Here is a 19161-nt window from a genome sequence, read left to right as displayed (position 1 = left end):
GGCAGACAGAGATCACAAGTAGGCAGAGAGGCAGAGACAGGGAAGCAGATTCCCTGCTGAGCAGAGAGCTGGATGCGGGGCTCAATCCCAGGCCCCTGGGATCATGACCCGAGCTGAAGACTGAGGCTTTAACCCGCTGAGCCACCCAGGTGCCCCAGCGTAAGTGTTTCTGAGGCACTTATCACAGTCAGCTATTCTCCTTCCTTCTTTTTTTTCCTTCCTGAGTTTATCATCTTGTTTCGTCCATCAAATCTAAGCCCCCTGGAAGCAGGGAGACTGTCTCAGTCTTCTGCATTTCTTCCATTCCTTACCTTTTCTAACATTTCTTTCTTTTTTTTTTAAGATTTTACTTATTTGTCTTAGAGAGAAAGTGTGGGTATGAGCAGGAGGGGCGTGGGAGGAGAGGGGGAGGGAGAGAGACAAACAGACTCTGTGCTGAGTGTGGAGCACGATGCTGGGCTCAATCTTATGACTCTGAGGTCATGATCTGAACCCAAACCAAGAGTTGGATTCTTAGCCGACTGTGACACCTAGGTGCCCCCTAACATTTCTTGAACACTCACTCTGTACCAGGCATTGCTCCAAGCCCATTATGCTCAGTGACTTATTTAATCTGTATAATAACCCCAGGAGGTACTCTGATTGGCCCAGGTTTACAGATGTAGAAACTTGATGTCTTGTTCATCACTCTTTTTCCAGAGCTTAGAAAACGCTCAAGCTGTCAACAACACAGAGGCCCCGATAAAAACTTCTAATGAATTTGATATTTCACGTATTTTTAAAAAGGAATCAAAGTGATTACCATGTATGTCAGGCTGGGTTCAATCAGAAAGGAATAAACAGTAGGAGATATGTATTATGAGACATATTGGAGGGAATTTTCCTAAAATGACACAAACTTATTATCTTTGTGTTCTGTAGACTAGAAGTACTATGGGGCTAAACTCGAGGTGTTGGCAGGGTTGCATTCCTAGGGGAGAGTCTGGTTTCTTGCCTTTTCCAGCTTCTAGAGGCTGCCCACATCCCATGGGTTACAGCCTCTTCTACCATCTTCAAAGCCAGTGATGGCGTCACTCCCACTGCTGCTTTGATCATTTCATCTTCTCTGGCTCTGACTTTCCATCCTTCTTTCCTTCATAAGGAGCTTTGTGATTACATGGAGCCCATCTAGATAATCCAGAATGATCTCCCCATCTCAGGGTCAACTGATGAGCCACCTTAATTCCCCTTTGTCGTTATAACATAACATATTACAGAATCCAGAATCTAGCAAGTGGATGTCTCTGGGAGGCCTTTTTTTTTTTTTTTTTTTTAAGATTTATTTATTTATTTATTTATTTATTTGACAGACAGAGATCACAAGTAGGCAGAGAGGCAGGCAGAGAGAGAGAGGAGGAAGCAGGCTCCCCGCTGAGCAGAGAGCCTGATGCAGGGCTCGATTCCAGGACCCTGAGACCATGACCTGAGCCGAAGACAGAGGTTTAACCCACTGAGCCACCCAGGTGCCCCTGGGAGGTCATTTTTCTGCTTAACACACCATGGAAAAAGAAAACCTGCATTGATCTTTCCTTTATATTCACTGTTTAGCATTGTTTCACGTGGACTTATGTATGAGTTGGGGGTAGTTTTTCAATGCCTATGAACTTTAATATTTCAATCTGGCCCTGGCCACATAGCAGGTAACAGGTACTAGAATTAGGAGGCAGCAATGAAAAGGTTGGGCTTATAGAATTCAGTGGAATCAGGTGCAACAGATACTTCCGAGAGAAAAAAAAAAAATACAGATTCCAGGTCTATCACTGATCCCCTGGGTCTCAGGTGTGGGGCTTGGGAAACAGAGTTTCCATTTGGATTGCTCCCGTAATATACTCTGCTGGTGACTGCTCATAACCTCTTGGCGGGTTCTATTGCTGCCTATGGGCTTCCTCTCAACACAGCACAAGTCAGCCGTGCTGGGGAGTGAACGCTTGCGGAAAGGCTCTCAACCAATGACTGGTGCAAGTGGAGGATAAATGCCCCCACTTCCTCACACAGTGGGTGGGGCAAGTCTGAAGTGTGTGTTCTAAACACAGCTTCCCAGTGGGGTTGAACTCAAGTGTAACCAGGGGTGACCTGCTTGACAACATACTTACATATGGCTGATACAAACATCCAGGAGTATGACTATTTTGAAAAATCTGCTTTGAGGATATCTCATGAGTTTTGACCCATGATGTTGTCATTATAGTTTCTTTCTCCTTTCTTTTCCTTTCCTTTCTTTTTTTTTTTTTTTTTTTTTAAGTAATCTCGTGGGGCTTGAAATCATGACCTCAGGATTAAGAGTTGCATGCTCTACCAACCAAGCCAGCCAGGCACCCCATAGCTTCTGTTTTGAGACAGGATTTACTTAAGGAGTGTTTTAGAATTTCCTACTTCTTGCTTATGTAAAATTTGTATCCTTTTCCAATTTTGTTATATTTTGGCCAGGTGATATAAACTACCAATTTTCTGCTTTTATGACTTCACAGAGATTTTTCTTTTAAAGATTTTATTTATTTATTTGAGAGAGAGAGAGAGAGCATGAAGGAGGGGAGACAGAGAAGCAGACTTCCCATCAAGCAGGGAGCCTGATGTAGAGCTGGATTCTAGGACCCTGAGATCATGACCTGAGCTGAAGGCAGACACTTAAACTGACTGAGCCATCCAGGTGCCCCATGACTTCACATAGATTTATTCCATCATCTAATTTATGAATACTTTTTAAGATACAGGGAGAAATGGAAAAGTTAAAATTTTTTGTTATTAGAGTATAAATATTGATGTCTGTATAGCAACTTATAACTTATATTCTTTGAACTCTTTATTCATTTTTGTTTTTTAGACTGTAGAAGACAGAATGCATAGGAAATGAAAGAATACCTTTGACAAACATAAGCATTAACATTCTGCATAATAGAAAATGCCAAAATAAGTTTCTTCCTAATTATATTTTAACCAAAAACATGTACTCTGAAAATATAGTTTATAAATGAAACTCTGACCAAGTTGATACCATACAGATGCCAGGATTCTGAAATCTACGAATTCAAGAATTCTCATGCTCACTGATGATTCACTAAATTCTACCCTTGAAACTAATAATACACTATCCGTTAACTAAATTGAATTTAAATATAAAATTAAAAGAATTTTATGCTCTCCACAGATTTTATTTTATTTTTAAAGATTTTTATTTATTTATTTGATAGGCAGAAATCACAAGTAGGCACAGGGGCAGGCCGGGGAGGGGGGAGCAGGCTCCCTGTTGAGTGGAGACCCAGACATGGGGATGGATCCCAGGACCCTGAGATCATGACTTGAGCCGAAGGCAGAGGCTTAATCCAATGAGCCACCCAGGCGCCCTTCTCCACACAGATTTTATTTTTTTTTAAATATTTTTATTTATTTATTTTACAGAGACCACAAGTAGCCAGAGAGGTGGGCAGAGAGAGAGGGGAGGAAGCAGGCTCCTTGCTGAGCAGAGAGCCCGACGCGGGGCTCGATCCCAGGACCCTGGGATCATGACCTGAGCCAAAGGCAGAGGCTTTAACCCACTGAGCCACCCAGGCACCCCTCCCCACAGATTTTATATGAACAATAATATATATTATAGATTTTCTATATGTTATATAAATATATTATACATATATTATATTAATATATCATTTTAATTAAGATCAACTGACAGGCAACACACCTATATTGACTTTTCTTTCTTGGGTGTCTGAGTTCTCCACGCCCACGTCTGGGCAAACCAAACTAGGACACTCCTCTTCACAATTACTTATGATAAACACACTTTGTAACCACTGCTGAAGACCATCCATAAAAAACGTTCCCGTGCTTCCTGTGTGTGTGCAGGTGCCATTCCTGGTGTGGGGCATGGCGAGCTGAGTCAGAACGGGAGCTCTAGGGAAGGAGGAAGTGGGATTTCCGTAGAGGCAGGGAGCACCATTTTGAGATGAGCCCGCGGAGGCTTGGGAAAAGAGGGCTGACTTGATGTGCTTCTCCTCCATTACCCTTCTAGGCCCCACTAGGTTGGCAACGAAAGGATTCATTTTTTTATCCCATAAGCCCTCAAGGACTAGAGAACACGAAAGGAGACAGCAGTGAGAACATTTTGGGGAAGAGAAAGCAGGTGGGTTTAAATGGCTCAGCAGAACTGAGAAAATTCCAACCTCAGGCAGGTGAGGAGGGGAAAGCCACAGGACAGCCTGATTTATACTCCCGCCCTGGAAAATCCTCTTCTGGAATTTTCCTGTCGCTCAGGAATCAGCGACACCAGGGGCCTTTGAAAGTAAAATCGAAATGAGAGTGGGAGGTGGGTGGAGGAGAGGAGGCAGTGAAATAAAGGAAATAGGCTAAAAAGAAGAAGATTGTCATAAGCTCCCAGCCCCCACCCATTTTAGGCCTGGGCACCTACTCGGGTGAGAGTCTGGAGGTCTAGTCTGTGGAGACAATAGAATGGGAGTGTGTTTGGGCTTATGGACCCCAGCATGCTTTCGGGCAGCAGTACTCCATTGAAAGTGGGGTGTGCCCTGGACCCTAGTAACTACGGCAGCTTCCTGGGACCGCTCTAAGGAATTACCACAAGCTGGGGGGTGTCAAAACAGAAACGTATTTGGTCACAGTCCTGGAGGTCTGAAATCAAAGTGTCCGCAAGGCTATGCGCCTTCCAGAGACTCTAGGAGAGAATCCATTCCCTGTCCCTTCCAGTTTTTGGTGGCTGCTGGCATTCCTTGTCTTGTGGTCGTCTCTCCTTCTGCTCCATCTTCCCATTGAGTTCTCCTCCACGTCTCTGATCTCCCTCTGCCTTTCTCCTATGAGGAGGCCCACTTGGGTAATCCAGGATTATCTCATCTCAAGAGACTTAACTTAGCTGCAAAGATAGAGAACATTCCCAGGTCCCAGGGATCTGACGTGGATATATTGTATATATATGACGAGGATATATATATATCCTCACCTCCAGAGGAGCCAGGCCAATTGGATATAGAGTCCCTACCCACATGGCTCTAGAACCAAGCCAGCCAGGTCATTCATTCAGTTACAGGCAGGAAACTGGACAGTCTTCTCCAGCAAATCTGACCGGACTCAGAAGAATCATCTAAAAACATCAGGGGCCCTAACGAAGTTCACAGTCATAGCTCAAAGTCAACAGCCGCCTTTGCAACATACCCAATAATTAGCTTCTTTGTTCCCTGCACTTAAACATGAAATATCTGACACCTGAGGCTATCCTCTTATGTGAAAATTTGAAACAAAAACAAGTAGAGAAAAGTAACTGGAGGAAACAGAAAAAATGCAAGAGGAAAACAAACAAACAAACAATTTTTCAGAGCACAACCCTGAAGGAAGAACAAGATGCTATAAAAAAGAAATATTTTGAGAACTAGGAGGGGCTTTTAGGAATTAAAAGCATGACAGTAGAAATTTTAAAAATTTAATATAAGGGTTGGAAGATAAATTTGAGGGTTTGTCTCAGAAAGTAGGACAAACAGATAAAGATAGATAATAGGAGAGAAAGGATAAGATGTTTAGGGGACCAGCCTAAAAAAAAATCTCACAGCTGCAAAACAGGCATTTTATCAAGAAAGAAGAGAAACAGAAGGGGAGGAATTGTGGATAAAATAATTCACAAAAATTCTTCAGAACTAAAGGACATGAGTTTTCGGACCAAAAGAGTTTACTCAGTGCCCAGCATGTTGGATAAAAATAAACGCATAGCAAGGACATCATTATGAAGTTTCAAAATACCAAGAACAAAATTCCAGAAGGGGAGAGGGGGAATAAGTCTCCTGTAAAGAATTGAGAGGGGAACAATTTTGGACTTCTTGACCAAAACTTGGAGGCAAGAAAATGTTGGAGTAATACTTTCAAAATTCTGAAGGAAAAGGATTTCCAGCCTAGAATTCCATACCCAGCCAAACAATCATCAAGAGAGCAAATAGAATAAACATATTTTTGGACATGGAAAGTCACAAAATTTCTATTTCTCAACCCCCTTTCTCAGGGAGCTGCAGAAGGCTGTGCTACAAAAGGGGGATCAGACAAGGAAGAATAAGACTCATGACCGAGGAAACGGAAACCCAGCACGAGAAAGAAACAAATGGCATCCCCAGAAAGTGATGAAGGGAAATCCCAGATGACAGCTGGGAACCACTGGGTCCCAGTCCAGATACCAGCAGATCTGAAGGCTCCAGAAAGATCTCTTCCAGAAGATAAATGGATAGAATTTCTGATGCCCTGGAAGGTGTTGAGAGGACATTTGGACCCTGGCAAAAAGTTCAGAGTTGAACTGGCTAACAAATATTGAGAAAATTAGGTTGGCTTGGGGTGGAGGTAGGGAATAAGACAATTATTAACTCAAGGAAAAATAAAAAGCTGTGCAGGAAAGTAAAGGACATCCTAGTTTACTGTGGAGCTTAGCTGTGAATGGCATTTACATAGTCACAATTATGTAAATAGTGAATATTGATCTCACCAAAATTATCATACACCTATCTTGAGAGGATGGGGGGATGGGAAGGGCATGCCTATCTGCTGGGACCAAGTGTGGGGAGGGAAGACAGAAGAACCCTCACATCCTACAGTGGGAAAGCAGATTATATGGAAAACTGAAAAAAAAAAATAGAAGCAGAAATAGAAGCATGTTATTGAGAGATATGGAATTAAACATCAAAAAGTCGGCTAAAGTGCTCACAGTGGTTGTCTTTGGGGAGGGGAAAATGACCAGAGGGTGCCAAGTGAAGATTTCTGTTTTTAGCAAATGTGACTCTTCAATTTATGTAACTATATAATCTCGATACAAATAAAATATAAAGCCAAATAATAAAAAAAGAACAGGAGTAGTGTGTATTCAAATGTTGTTTTGATAATGGTTGTCTCTGAATTGTGGATCATGGATTTTTTTTTTCCTTTTGCTTGTTTGTTATTTTTTAACAGTTTTCTTCTGCAAATGACATACACTGTGAAAAAAAAATAGGAGAGTAAGAAGATATTTTTAAAAGGGAGAAGGAAAAAAGGCATGCCCGGGGGCAGCCTGGAAACCGGGTCGCAAAGTGGGGACAGTTGGAAGGATAAAGGAGTGAAGGGGTCAGGGGCGGGGGAGGAAGAATTGATAGAGCTTGGTGACTCACAGAAGAGGGAGGTGAGGCAGTGTCAAAGACAGAAGCATCAAATAACCATGGCCTTGACTTCTTGTTTTTAAATAAATATGACAAGCTGGCATGAGGCTAATTTGTGAAAGCTGACTGGCAGTTCCTGAGTGCCTCCAGTCTCGGGCACAGTGGCAAAGGGCTTTGCTTACATTTTCTGCCTCTATTCTCACTCGCCTGCTATCTACTTTCTGTGCCAGTCCAAGCCGTCCTTTTGAAGCATTTATCAGATCAAGTTGCTCTACTGCTCAGACCATTCCACGGCTCCTCATTTCACTGAGCACAAAACCCAAACTCCTCTTAGTGGTATTCAGGGCCTGGTTTGGGCTGCTTCCTGCCTCCCATGGGAATCTTTGACCCCCTTTTATACTTTTTCCACGTACCCAACTCACTGCGCTCCAGCTCCACTTGCCTAGCTGCTCCTTGAACCTGCCAAACTTCTCCCCACCCCAGGACCTTGGCACATACTGATCCTTCACCTACCTTCTTCCAGATTTTTTTTTTTTAAGATTTTATTTATTTGACAGACAGAGATCACAAGTAGGCAGAGAGGCAGGCAGAGAGAGAGAGAGGAGGAAGCAGGCTCCCTGGCAAGCAGAGAGCCTGGTGCGGGGCTCGATCCCAGGATCCTGGGATCATGACCGGAGCTGAAGGCAGAGGCTTTAACCCACTGAGCCACCCAGGCGCCCCCAGATATTTTTATAACTGCCTCCCAGTCATAATTCAGTCACCACTGTCACGCCCTCAGAGAGGCCACCCTGACCACTTGCTCAACCAGTTATTATCTCTTCCAACCTTTTACTCACTTGATCTCATTGTACATGTCAGTCTGTATCAGATATGCTGTTTCTCCTTCTATTTTTTAATGTTTAAAAAATTATTGAGATGTAATTCATATAGCATAAACTTGACAATTTACAAGACGGCAATTCAATGGCATTTAGCATGTTTGATATGTTGTGTGGCCGTCAAGGTTATCCAATTCTCAAACATTTCCACCACCCCAACAAGAAAGCCTGTTTCCGTTGGCAGTCATTCTCTCTCACCCATCCCGAGTGCTAATCTACTTTCTGTCTCTATAGACTTGCCTGTCTGAACATTCCATAGAAATGGAATCCTGTATATGGCATTTTGTGTCTGGCTTTTTTCTCTTAGCATAATATTCTGCTTCTTTTTTAAAAATTTCTTCCTTATTCATCCCCATTTAACTCTCATGAGCTCCGATACCTAGAATAGTGCCCAGCATAAATCATTAAATCTGGATTAAGCATCTCTTATGTGCTGTACACACAGATGCACAAAAAATCCTCTTTAGGAAAACCTTCTCTAACCTCTGTTTTCACCCCAGTCATCTTCAAGTCTCCCCTTGCACATCCCTAGGTGGGTGATGGGTTAAGGGTTAGTGGGTGGTTTAGGGAAGTCTACCCATTCTTGGTTCAGGAGACATGGTCGAGCTCTTCTAGAAAGCTGCGCTTCGCATCAGCACAGCGGTCCCCACCAAAACTGAAACAAAAGAAAAATCCCGCTGAGTACCTGTTTCTAAGGGGGTTCCCTGTCTTTTTCGTTATTACTCAAGACAAATCTGTGGGTCAGTTAAGATACTCACCCTTTTTTTTTTTAAGATTTTATTTATTTATTTGACAGAGATCACAAGTAGGCAGAGAGGTAGGCAGAGAGAGAGGGGTATGCAGGCTCCCTGCCGAGCAGAGAGCCTGATGCGGGGTTAACTGAGGGGCTCGATCCCAGGACCACCGGGATCATGACCTGAGTTGAAGGCAGAGGCTCTAACCCACTGAGCCACCCAGGTGCTCCAAGATATTCACCTTAAGTAAAAAGTGGAAGGAGCCACAGGACAGGGAGTGTAGGATGGCGTCTAGTCCCAGGGAGAAGAGCCTCCACCAACAGCAAGGGAGGAAACTGGGGCCTCAGTCCTATGACCACAGGGAACTGAACCCTGCCAACAGCCTGAGGGAATCTGGAAGCAGATTCTTTCCAAAGCTTCTAGAAGAGGAAACAGATAGGCTGCCATCTTGATCTCAGCCTGTGAGACCCAGGGCATAAAACACAGCAGAGCCTGCATGGGCTTTGGACCTCTGAGCGGGATGTTGTTGGAGGAAAAAATTTGCCTTGAACTTTCAGTCCCCAGCTGAAGGCAGGCTTGCTTTGAGGACCCCAGGGCTGGCTGGTTCTGTTGGGCCAATGGATAGACAGAGAGGTCCATTAGCATAGGAGTTAAGAATCCAGATAGCACAGCCGAATTTCCAGGCTTCAAATCCCAGCACTGAGACTTGTGATCTCTTGTCATCTTGGGGAAGTTATCCCCCAGTGCCTCAGTAAGTATTTCAGGATATTCTTTTTGGATCAAATGAGCTCATATTCATGAAATGCTTAGACCGTGCCTGGCACATGATAAGCACTTTATGGATGTTTTGCAAATAGAAGTAGCCCTCCCCAAACTAATATATGTATTCATAATAGGTGACTGCTTCCAAGTGGTACTGAACCCCTTTACTGCTTCTCTTTGATTAGAAATACTGGTTGAGAGAGGTGCCTGGGCAGCTCAGTCAGTTAAGCCTCTGACTCAGATCTCAGGGTCCTTGGATCGAGCCCCACATTGGGCTCTCTGCTCAGCAGGGAGCCTGCTTCCCGCCCCTCCCCCCGCCTGCCTACTTATGATCTCTCTCTCTCTCTGTGTCAAATAAATAAAAAGATTTTTAAAAAAAGAAAGAAACCTTTTGAAAAAAGAAGAAGAAAGAAATACTGATTGTGGTGATGTCTACCCACCGTTTTCTCACCTCATTTGAAAACCAAAAGGGAAATTCTTCTCCATTTCTCAATAAGGGAAAATTAGAAAAATCCCATTTATCAATAGAAGAACAAATGCAGATACGGAAAAGGGTGACTCATATCACCAGTGATGATGTTGAAAGAAGGCTGCCCTCTGCCTTGACCATGTAATGGAGTAGTTAGGTTCACAGGCCTTGAAGCTGGACCCCCAACTTGGTCACCTACAGCTGTTTGAACTTAGTTATATATCTGTGTTTCGGTTTCCTCATCTGTAAAATGGTGTTAATCATCGGGCTTATCAATAAACTTTCCTGATTACTGTTGAATAAAAAATGGCACAAATTCACTTTAGTGTTTAAATATATGTTGATGAATTGAAAAAAAAAAACTATGTTCTAAAAGTATGCCTGTTTGTCACTTTCCATGCTTTTCTGTATTGTCTGAAATTTGTAAAATAATAGCAATTCAATACTACTTTTGCAATTAGAAAAGCATTTTTATTTTTATTTTTTAAAGATTTTATTCATTTATTTGGCAGAGAGAGACACAGTGAGAGAGGGAACACAAGCAGAGGGAGTGGGCTAGGGAGAAGCAGGGTTTCTGCTGAGCAGGGACCTTGATGTGGGGCTCGATCCCAGGACCCTGAGATCATGATCTGAGCCGAAGGCAGAGGCTTAACCCACTGAGCCACCCAGTCGCCCCTAGAAAAACTTTTTAAAATTAATTCCATTTGTGAGTGGAAGGCTTAATAAACAACTCTGCCCTCCAGTGTTGAGGTGATCACTGCATTATTTGTTTGTCCTTGCCTTTGTATGTTTGAGGACTGTTTCTGCCTGGGAAATTCTTGCTAGAACATGAAGTCACCCATTCTCTCTGTGAATCAGGATGATCCTGTTAAAGGCTGGGAGGATTCTCTTTCCTCATGCCCTACTCTGTGTCGCAGGAAAGGAGGTACTAACCCAGCCAATCCCTGGTTCGTTTGGCTCGCTTTCTTTCCCCTTCCTCCCTCCCTCCCTCCCTTCCTTCTTTCTTTTTAAAGATCTTATTTATTTATTTATTTATTTGTGAGAGAGACAGAGAGAGGATGAGTGGGGTGAAGGGCACAGGGAGAGGGACAAGCAGATTCCCCTTGGAGCCAGAGTCCAACCTGGCCTTGACCCAGGGCTTGTCTCCAGGACCCTGAGATCTTGACCTGGGCTGAAGTCAGATGTTGAACTCAACTAAGCCACCCAGGTGCCCCCATTTGGCTTTTAATTTCATTCACAGTTATTCAACAGGACTTGGGAAAACAAACATGGCCCAACCAATCAATAGAATCCCATGCATTTGAATCAAAGATTGAGGCAGATCCATATCTGTTACGCTGAAAAGATGTTTGTGATCATACTGCTCAGTTAAACGAACCAACTACAGAATATGCATTCCACACATAGGTATTGAATACTTAGCCACTCTGTTCAAGGCGCTGGGTTCATGGCAATGGTAAGCGAAGTCCCTGCCCTCACAGGGCTGACATTCTGCAAGAAGAGAAAGACGGTGCACAAGTAAACGAAACAAGTGAATTTGGGTAATGAAAAATGCCGTGACGCAAGAAAGCAGGACGAAGGTGGAGCTATTTAGATGGGGTGATCATGGAGGTCCTCTCTGAGGAGGTGGCAAATGTACAGTGTGATTCCATCTTTGTAAAAATATTCCTCTATGTGTGTGCCTATGACTGTTTCGTAAAGCATACCACAAAAAAAAAAAAAAAAAAAAAAAGTCTGGAGGGATACTCACCAGACTGTTTGCACTTTTAACTCCAGTTACTTCTAAAGTTCTATTCTGTGCATTGGCTTGAACAAATCCTCAGGATACCAAGCTGATTTGGGCAGGCATGGTGCTACCCTCAGAGAACTACCTCCTTCTCTGATTCTCCAACTTAACAGGGCTAGGCTGCGCTATGAACTCGTCATCGCAGGTAACAGAACCTCAAACTAGTTTTGTTTTTTTTTTTTAAGATTTTATTTATTTATTTGACAGACAGAAATCACAAGTAGGCAGAGAGGCAGGGACAGAGAGAGGGGGAGGCAGGCTCCCTGCCGAGCAGAGAGCCCAATGCGGGACTCGATCCCAGGACCCTGGGATCATGACCTGAGCCGAAGGCAGCAGCTTTAACCCACCAAGCCACCCAGGCGCCCCACCTCAAACTAGTTTAAAGGAGAAGTGGTAGAACTAATTCAGGCATGGTTGGATCCAGGAGCTCCAGAGTATAAAAGGGCATCTGCTTCTCTCATCTCCCACCTCTGCTTCCCCTTCTGTTGGTTTCACTCTCAGGCAGGCTTTTTCCAAGAGGTGACCAAGAGTCTCCAGCAGCTCCTAGCTTCTGTTCTAGCTCAGCAATCCTAGAGAGAAAAGAGAGCGCCCTTTTCCTTGGCAAGACCAGCAAAATTCTGGAGCTGCCTATCATTGATTTTATAAATATAAAGATTATATTTATTTATTTCAGATGGAGCGAGATCGAGGAGGAGAGAGTGCGCTAGAGAGCACAGCCTGGGGAGCGACAGAGGAGGAGGGAGAAGCAGGCTCTCCACGGAGTAGGAGCCCAAGGCTGGGCTCCATCCAAGGACACCGGGATCATCACCAGAGCGGCAGGCAGACGCTTAATGGACTGAGCCACCCAAGTGTCCCTCACCGACATATTTTGGGTCACATGGGTTCCCTAAACCAATCACATTGGCCTTGTTGGGGACGGGGGCGTGCAGGAATTCAGGTGAGAGTAATGCGTCCATTCCTGCAGTCAGAAGGAAGAGTGTCCCTCACTTGGACCACATCTACTGCAAGGAAAAGGTCACCCAAATTGCTACTGGGAAGGCAAAAAACAAACAACTCCCCCCAAAACCAAACAACAACAGCTACAAAACCCCCAGCACATATCGAGCACTATTTGCCACACAATAATGACATGGCATAGGAGCGCTTATCGTTTCCATTTTACATAGTAGAATCGAAGGTCAGCAACTTTTATAAGGCCACACTGCTAAGAAGTGGAGAAACTCTTTAACTGAAGTCTGTCTGCTGCCAAAGTCCCCAAAAGATGATGATGATGTTGGTAATTAGAGTAATAAGTACAGTTTATTGAATATCCACTGTGTGCCAAGCTTTGCAAACATGATCTCATTTCATTCCCTCTGCCACACTTTGAGGTTTGGGGGACTGTGCAGGTCATCGGCTCCTTGACATCCATTCCTGCCCAGCCTGGGAACAGTTAGTCTGAGCCAATCATAGAATTGCATCCCTTTGCCAGAGATTGGTTAAAAAATGGGCATGGGACACAAATCTGGCCAATGAGAAGTGAGGAGACGTCTGCCCAGAAAATTTCTTCCTCATTCCTCCAGCAAAGGGTCTGGAAAGGAATGTGTTTTGCAGCTGAACATGAAAGCACGTGCCTGAGACCCTGATAGCCCTTGGCAAGTCATCCTGTGATCATGAGGAGGACCAGCCTTAGGATGAAACCAACACGGGTCAGCAGAACAGAGAGGTGGAGAGAACCTAGCTCCTTGATGATAGCATTAGGCAAGGGGATCTATCACTATCTGGCAGTTGGTCTAAACTAGGGATTCTGTAAGGGGGGGAGGGGAGCGGGGTAACCTGTTCTGGCTCGTACACTTTGAATTTTATTAGCTTCTTCTTTCTGGCCAAAGGCATTCTAATAGGCTCAGTAGGGATTTTTAAAATCTTTATTTCACAGATGGGGAAACTGAGGCTCAGAGACATCAAGTGGGCCCCCAAGGTAACACCACGAGCAGGCTCTGAGACAGGGTTTGTCTGGTTCCAAACTCATCACACAGTAGTTTCCCAAATAGTAGTAGCTTTCCTTTTGCTAGATGCTTTTTAAGCACCATAACACTGAATCCTCATAATTACCTTGCAGAATAAGTGCTTTCATTATCGCCATTTTACTGATCAGAAACATCTGTAGGAGCAGGGAGGCTGTTTAGCAGATGGGCTTTTGGATCTGAAGCTTTGCTTTTATGTTTATGATTCAGAGCCAAGGGCAGGCAATGGTCAGGTGGAAGGGGATGGGGGCGGGAGCAGGGAGTAAGGAAATCCTGGAGGTTGCAAAATGCTAGGGTCTTATTACAATCCTGCTAAAGTGTTGAGCCAGGAGGATTGGAAAAAATAAAGCCTCAGAAACTCATCTGTCCTCTCTCAGGATTGGCTCTTAATTTTAAATTTGAATAAAAAAATACATGCAGAGAATACATCACCATTTCAGAAAAAAAATGAAAAAATAGGCACATAATAAGATAACAAAATTCAGAAATTTTACCCATACTCCAGCTGTGTAATTATTGGCAATTATGCTCAATCTCTTCCTACCTCTGTTTCCTCTAAACAGGACAGTCAGGAAAGCCTCTCTGAGGAGGTGGCATTTGAGCTGAGGCCTGAAAGATGAGATGGAATTGCCTTGGAAACAGTGTTCCAGGCAGAGGGAATAGCACGTACAAAGGCCCTGAGGTGGGAGTGATGTTCGCTGACTGAAGGGACAGGAAAATGGCCCATGGGGTTTACAAGAAACAAGGAGAGGAGATCAGGGAGATAAATTGGAGTCAGATCACGGAGGAGAAAAGGAGTTTGGGGCCAGGGAGCTGCTCATGTGTCCAGCAGGCAGATGATGGGCCAATAATATAAGCAGAAGTATTATTAATCACCACCAGATTTCTAGGAGGAGACGTCTCTTAACTGGACTAAACTCTGCCAGTTTAGTCCAGTACATTTTACCAAGAGCCTACCCAGTGCCAGGCTCTGCCTGGAGTTCTGGACTCCAGGAGCATCTGCTTTGAAGATTAGAAATCAGAGGCAGCCAAAGCTAAAAAAAAAAAAAAAGCATTTTTCTCCAAAGAGGACACCTGACCAGCCAACAAATGCATGGAAAGATCCTCCAGGTCTCACCAAAGTAGACAACGAAAGTTCAAATATGTATTGGTGTTTCACAGCCAGAGACAACAATTTGAAAATCAGAAAATACCAAATTATAGAAGAGTGGTTAACAGTCTCTCTGGCTTCATATCGCGCTCTGCTTTTCCTAGCTGAGCGATCTGGGGCTAGTTACTCTTCCTTTCTGTGCCTCCATTTCTCTGTCTAGCAAATGGGAATGATCGTTGCTTTTACCTCAAAGTTTCTCGGGAGGGTCCCCTGAGTTATTTTGTGTTAAATGTTGAGAAAATGTCTGGCATGTAATTGGTGCCATTTGTGATGGTGGCGTGTTGTTATTGGTGAGGAAGTGGAGAAGTAGGAACTCTCCTGCATGGCGCTTTGGCGAATTGAAATGCATGCGCTCTGTGGTCAGCCATCCCACTTCCACGGTCCACCCTACAGAAGTTCTAGCACGAGTGAAGATGGGTGTGGACGCTTCACCCGTAATAGGCCCAAACTGGAATCAACTGGGTAGCCCTAAGTGGGTAAATGAACAGTGACATATGGCCATAAAGAGATTCCAGTGAACAGTAAAAATAAATAATCTAGATCAAAATAGGTCTTTATAATGCTGAGTGAGAAAAGAAACTTTCAGAGGCAAACTCTTAAAAGATGTAACAACTGGCACGATCCAGGCACCACCCAGTTAGAGCTGAAGCTGACCATGTGGATCCTGAGGGGCAGCGCATGATTCCCATTGCTCCTCGGATAGAGGCGTGGCTTCTCGGTCCTCACCGGCCCTCCCATCCTCCCATCCCTGGTCTGTCATTCTGTTGCTTCTCTGCTGTGTGACATCAGGCAAGTTGATTAATCTCTCTGGGCTTCAGCTTTTTCATGTGGACAAAGAGAATAACAGTTGAAAAAGCTAACATATACATGGATTCCCATGTGCCATTCAGTATAATCCTCATAATGACCCTTTGTGGTAAGTTCTGTCATTGCCCCCGTTGTGCATATGTGGAAATGAGGCATAGACAGGGGTCTGAGAAACTTACTCTTGTTCTGTCGGGCCTGATTTATGGGACTATAGCAAATAGATGCTAAGTGATGCGTGTTAAGAGCTTAGGAAAAGGTCTGTCATTGAAAAAGCTTTCAGTAAATGTTATCAGTTGTTATGATGTCACTGCCCTGCTCGTGCGTCTTTGGTGGGTCACCATTGCCCTTAGGAGACATGGACTGCAAGGCCAGGGACTGTTTCCTTCTCACCCTCTGACTTCCTTTCCCCTGTTTCCCCTTGTTCTCTGTCCTCCAGTGATCTGGCCTTCTCCCAGTTGCTCCACAACCCTTACCCTCCCTGCCACTGGGCCTTTGCACATGATATCACCTCGTGCCTGAAATGCTGTTCCCCCCTCCTCTTCTTTTACCTCGTTCGCCTCTAAACCTCTTCACAAGTCATGTACAATGACACTTCTTCCAGGAGGCCCTGCTTGAATAGGTTGAGTTTTCCTGGTCTATGTTCTCATAATTTCTCAAATTTCCCTTGAGTAATGCTTTTGCCTCCTGGAATTACTTCATGAATGTTGGTCTCCCCCTATCAACTGTGAGCTCTTGGAAAGCAGAGAACTTTTCTGACTTTATCATTGTTGTGAGCCTGGCACGGGAGTCTAGTTGTTTCTGGGAGGGACAGACCTGCCTCTCCTACTCTATCCCGGTCCCATTCTAACATGGCTTCTTGGATTACAAAGGCGAGAAAGTGAAAAAACATGTTTCCTAGACATCCTTGCAACAAGCAGGAGTGATCTACGCAATCCAGGCTCCCCTGGGGAAGACTTAGAGACAAATACAAGCTGTGGGACGCCAAGTGACTACCTCTTTGGGCAAGCAGAGTGGTCAGAGTATCTGGGCCTTCTAGGGAATAGTGTGTGTGTGTGGGGGGGTCCCATCAGCCAACCCCTAGCCCCCTAAGTCCTAAGCTGAGGTGGTGGCAGCAGTAGCGACAGTGACGGTGGGTCCCCTCCTGGCTCCGGTGCTTCTACCTATGCTGTTTATGGTTAACATCTATGGTCCCACCTGAACCCTTTAGTTAGTCCCTCTCTCTGTAAGCTCGCTCTAGTTGTTTCCATTGTCTTCCATTCAAAACACCTGGCCCAAGCACTCAATAAATATTTGTTGGATGGATGGGTAGATGGCTGGATGGATGGATGGATGGTGACCTCTTAGGAACCTTCCTGTTCCCATTGCTCTTATCCCCAGAGGTAACATCCCAGGCCCTGGATGCGTTCTGTTCCTGCAAAGGTCAGGGACAGGAAGATGATTAGAATATCTTATCCTGCCACTGATTAGACAGAACAGTGAGGTCTTAGAGATGAAAGAGAGCTTGGGGAGGGAGCTGGGCCCTCGAGCTGGCCAGAGCCTCTGAATGCATGAGCTCAGGGAAAGGCTGAAGTGAGAAGGAGGGAAGGGAACAGGGGTAGGGGGGGATCCTTGAGCGGTCCCAGGGCCAGCTGGGAGGGGGTTTCTCTTCCCAGCATCCTTTCTGCTTTGTACACCAGTAGGCTAATGCACGTGCTGCCTATCAGCTGAAAAGCAGGTTGGAAAAATATAGTTAGGAAGCATTTGTGTTCAAAGAACGCTTGAACTGCGTGTCAGCCAGAGCGCTTCTGGCTGCGAGTGACAGAAAGCTGAGCTTAGGAAGTGCTTCGGTTGGGTTTCCACAGAAGCAGATCTGAAACAAGGGTGTGTGTGCAAGGAATTTATTTAGGAGATGATGGCAGGCGGGATCCCTGGCGGGGGGAGCGGGAAGTGAGATGGGACTCAGGAAGAAGAGATATGAGGTAAGTTACTGAGGGTCCCTCTGGGCAACCCCAATGTGGGATTCCAGGACTCAGAGAACGGTCCTCAGGACCGGCCACCCAAGGCTCAAGGGAGTTTGGGTATTTATCCAGAAACTTCTGTCATTCATTGTTTAAGGCTGTTCCCAGGGGAAGGGGAGCCCCCAACATTCTCTCCCTTTTTGTGCTAAGCGCCTGTGGGAACAAAGGCCTCCAACAGAGAGACTGGCAGCCATTAGGCTGTGGAGCATCACAATGATGCAAGGGGATATGAGGCCAGCCGAGGCGAAGGCCCAACACTATCTGACAGGGTGACGCACGCCAGACAGAGCCATGTGGGCTCAGGGAGAATAGCATGTCCAAGGCTACGCGGGCTTCAGGTACGGCTGGCTAAATCAGGGGCTTCCTCAGAGTTCCGAGCTGTCTCTCACTTTCTCACTAGTGGCCACTTGGAACTTCAGGGCCCTCCCACACTCTTCCAGAACAGCAGAAAGAAAACAGGGCAGTGCCAGGGATTCCGAAACCCGAGGGCTGGCTCATTGGTCCACGTGGGGCTCATGCCCATCCCTGAACCCATCCCTGTGGGCAGCAGAGTTGACTGGCCAGCTTAGGGCACCTGGGCTGCCGTGGAGCCAAGCATGGAGTTTGCCCCATGTGCTTCGCAAGGACAGGGAGCAGAGGAGGGGGCTCCCTGGAAAATCAAGGTGCTGTTACCAGAGATCGGGGACTTGATACTGAGGAGATGACACCACAAGGACAGTTGTCGTCCAACCCAACATCACTCGTTCTGACAGCGGCAACCCAGATTCTTTTTTTTTTTAAATTAATTTATTTGAGAGAGAGAGAGCACACAAGCAGGGGAAGTGGCAGAAACAGAGGGAGAAGCAGACTCCCTGTTGAGCTGGGAGCCCGAACCAGGACTTGATCCTAGGACCCTGAGATCATGACCTGAACCAAAGGCAGACGCTTAACTGCTTAACAGACTGAACCTCCCAGGCGCCCCAACCCTATTTCTGTCTCAACCCATCTTTCCTCCAGAAGCCAGTAAATAGCCCCTGCTTAACTGACACAAGCCCTTTAATACCCTCCTATCCCAGGTCCTCGCTCAAGTCATACCTTCTGTGACTCTACCCCATAGGTCCCTGCTTTTGGGAAACACCTAAGCCCTCATTCCCCAAGCAGAGATACTGAAAGGTTTAAAAAAAATAAAAATGATGTAATGCAGAGGTTGGCGAACTTTTCTGTAAAGAGCCAAATAGTAAATATTTTCAGGCTTTGCAGACACCACGTAAAGCCTCTGTTGCATATTCCTCTCCTCCTCCTCTCTTCAACCCTTTAAATGTGTGACAGCCATCCTTAGCTATAAGGGCCCGCAGGCTGCCATTTGCCAATTGCAGGTGTCGCCCAAGGACATGGGACTCGGACTCCGAGTTTCAGAGGATGGGCTCTGGCACTTCCTAGCTGTGTGGTCA

The sequence above is a fragment of the Meles meles genome, chromosome 16 (assembly GCF_922984935.1).
Source record: "Meles meles chromosome 16, mMelMel3.1 paternal haplotype, whole genome shotgun sequence".
In the NCBI taxonomy this organism is placed as follows: domain Eukaryota; kingdom Metazoa; phylum Chordata; class Mammalia; order Carnivora; family Mustelidae; genus Meles; species Meles meles.
The sequence above is the reverse complement of the archived record's forward strand: the minus strand, read 5'-3'. Positions refer to the sequence as shown.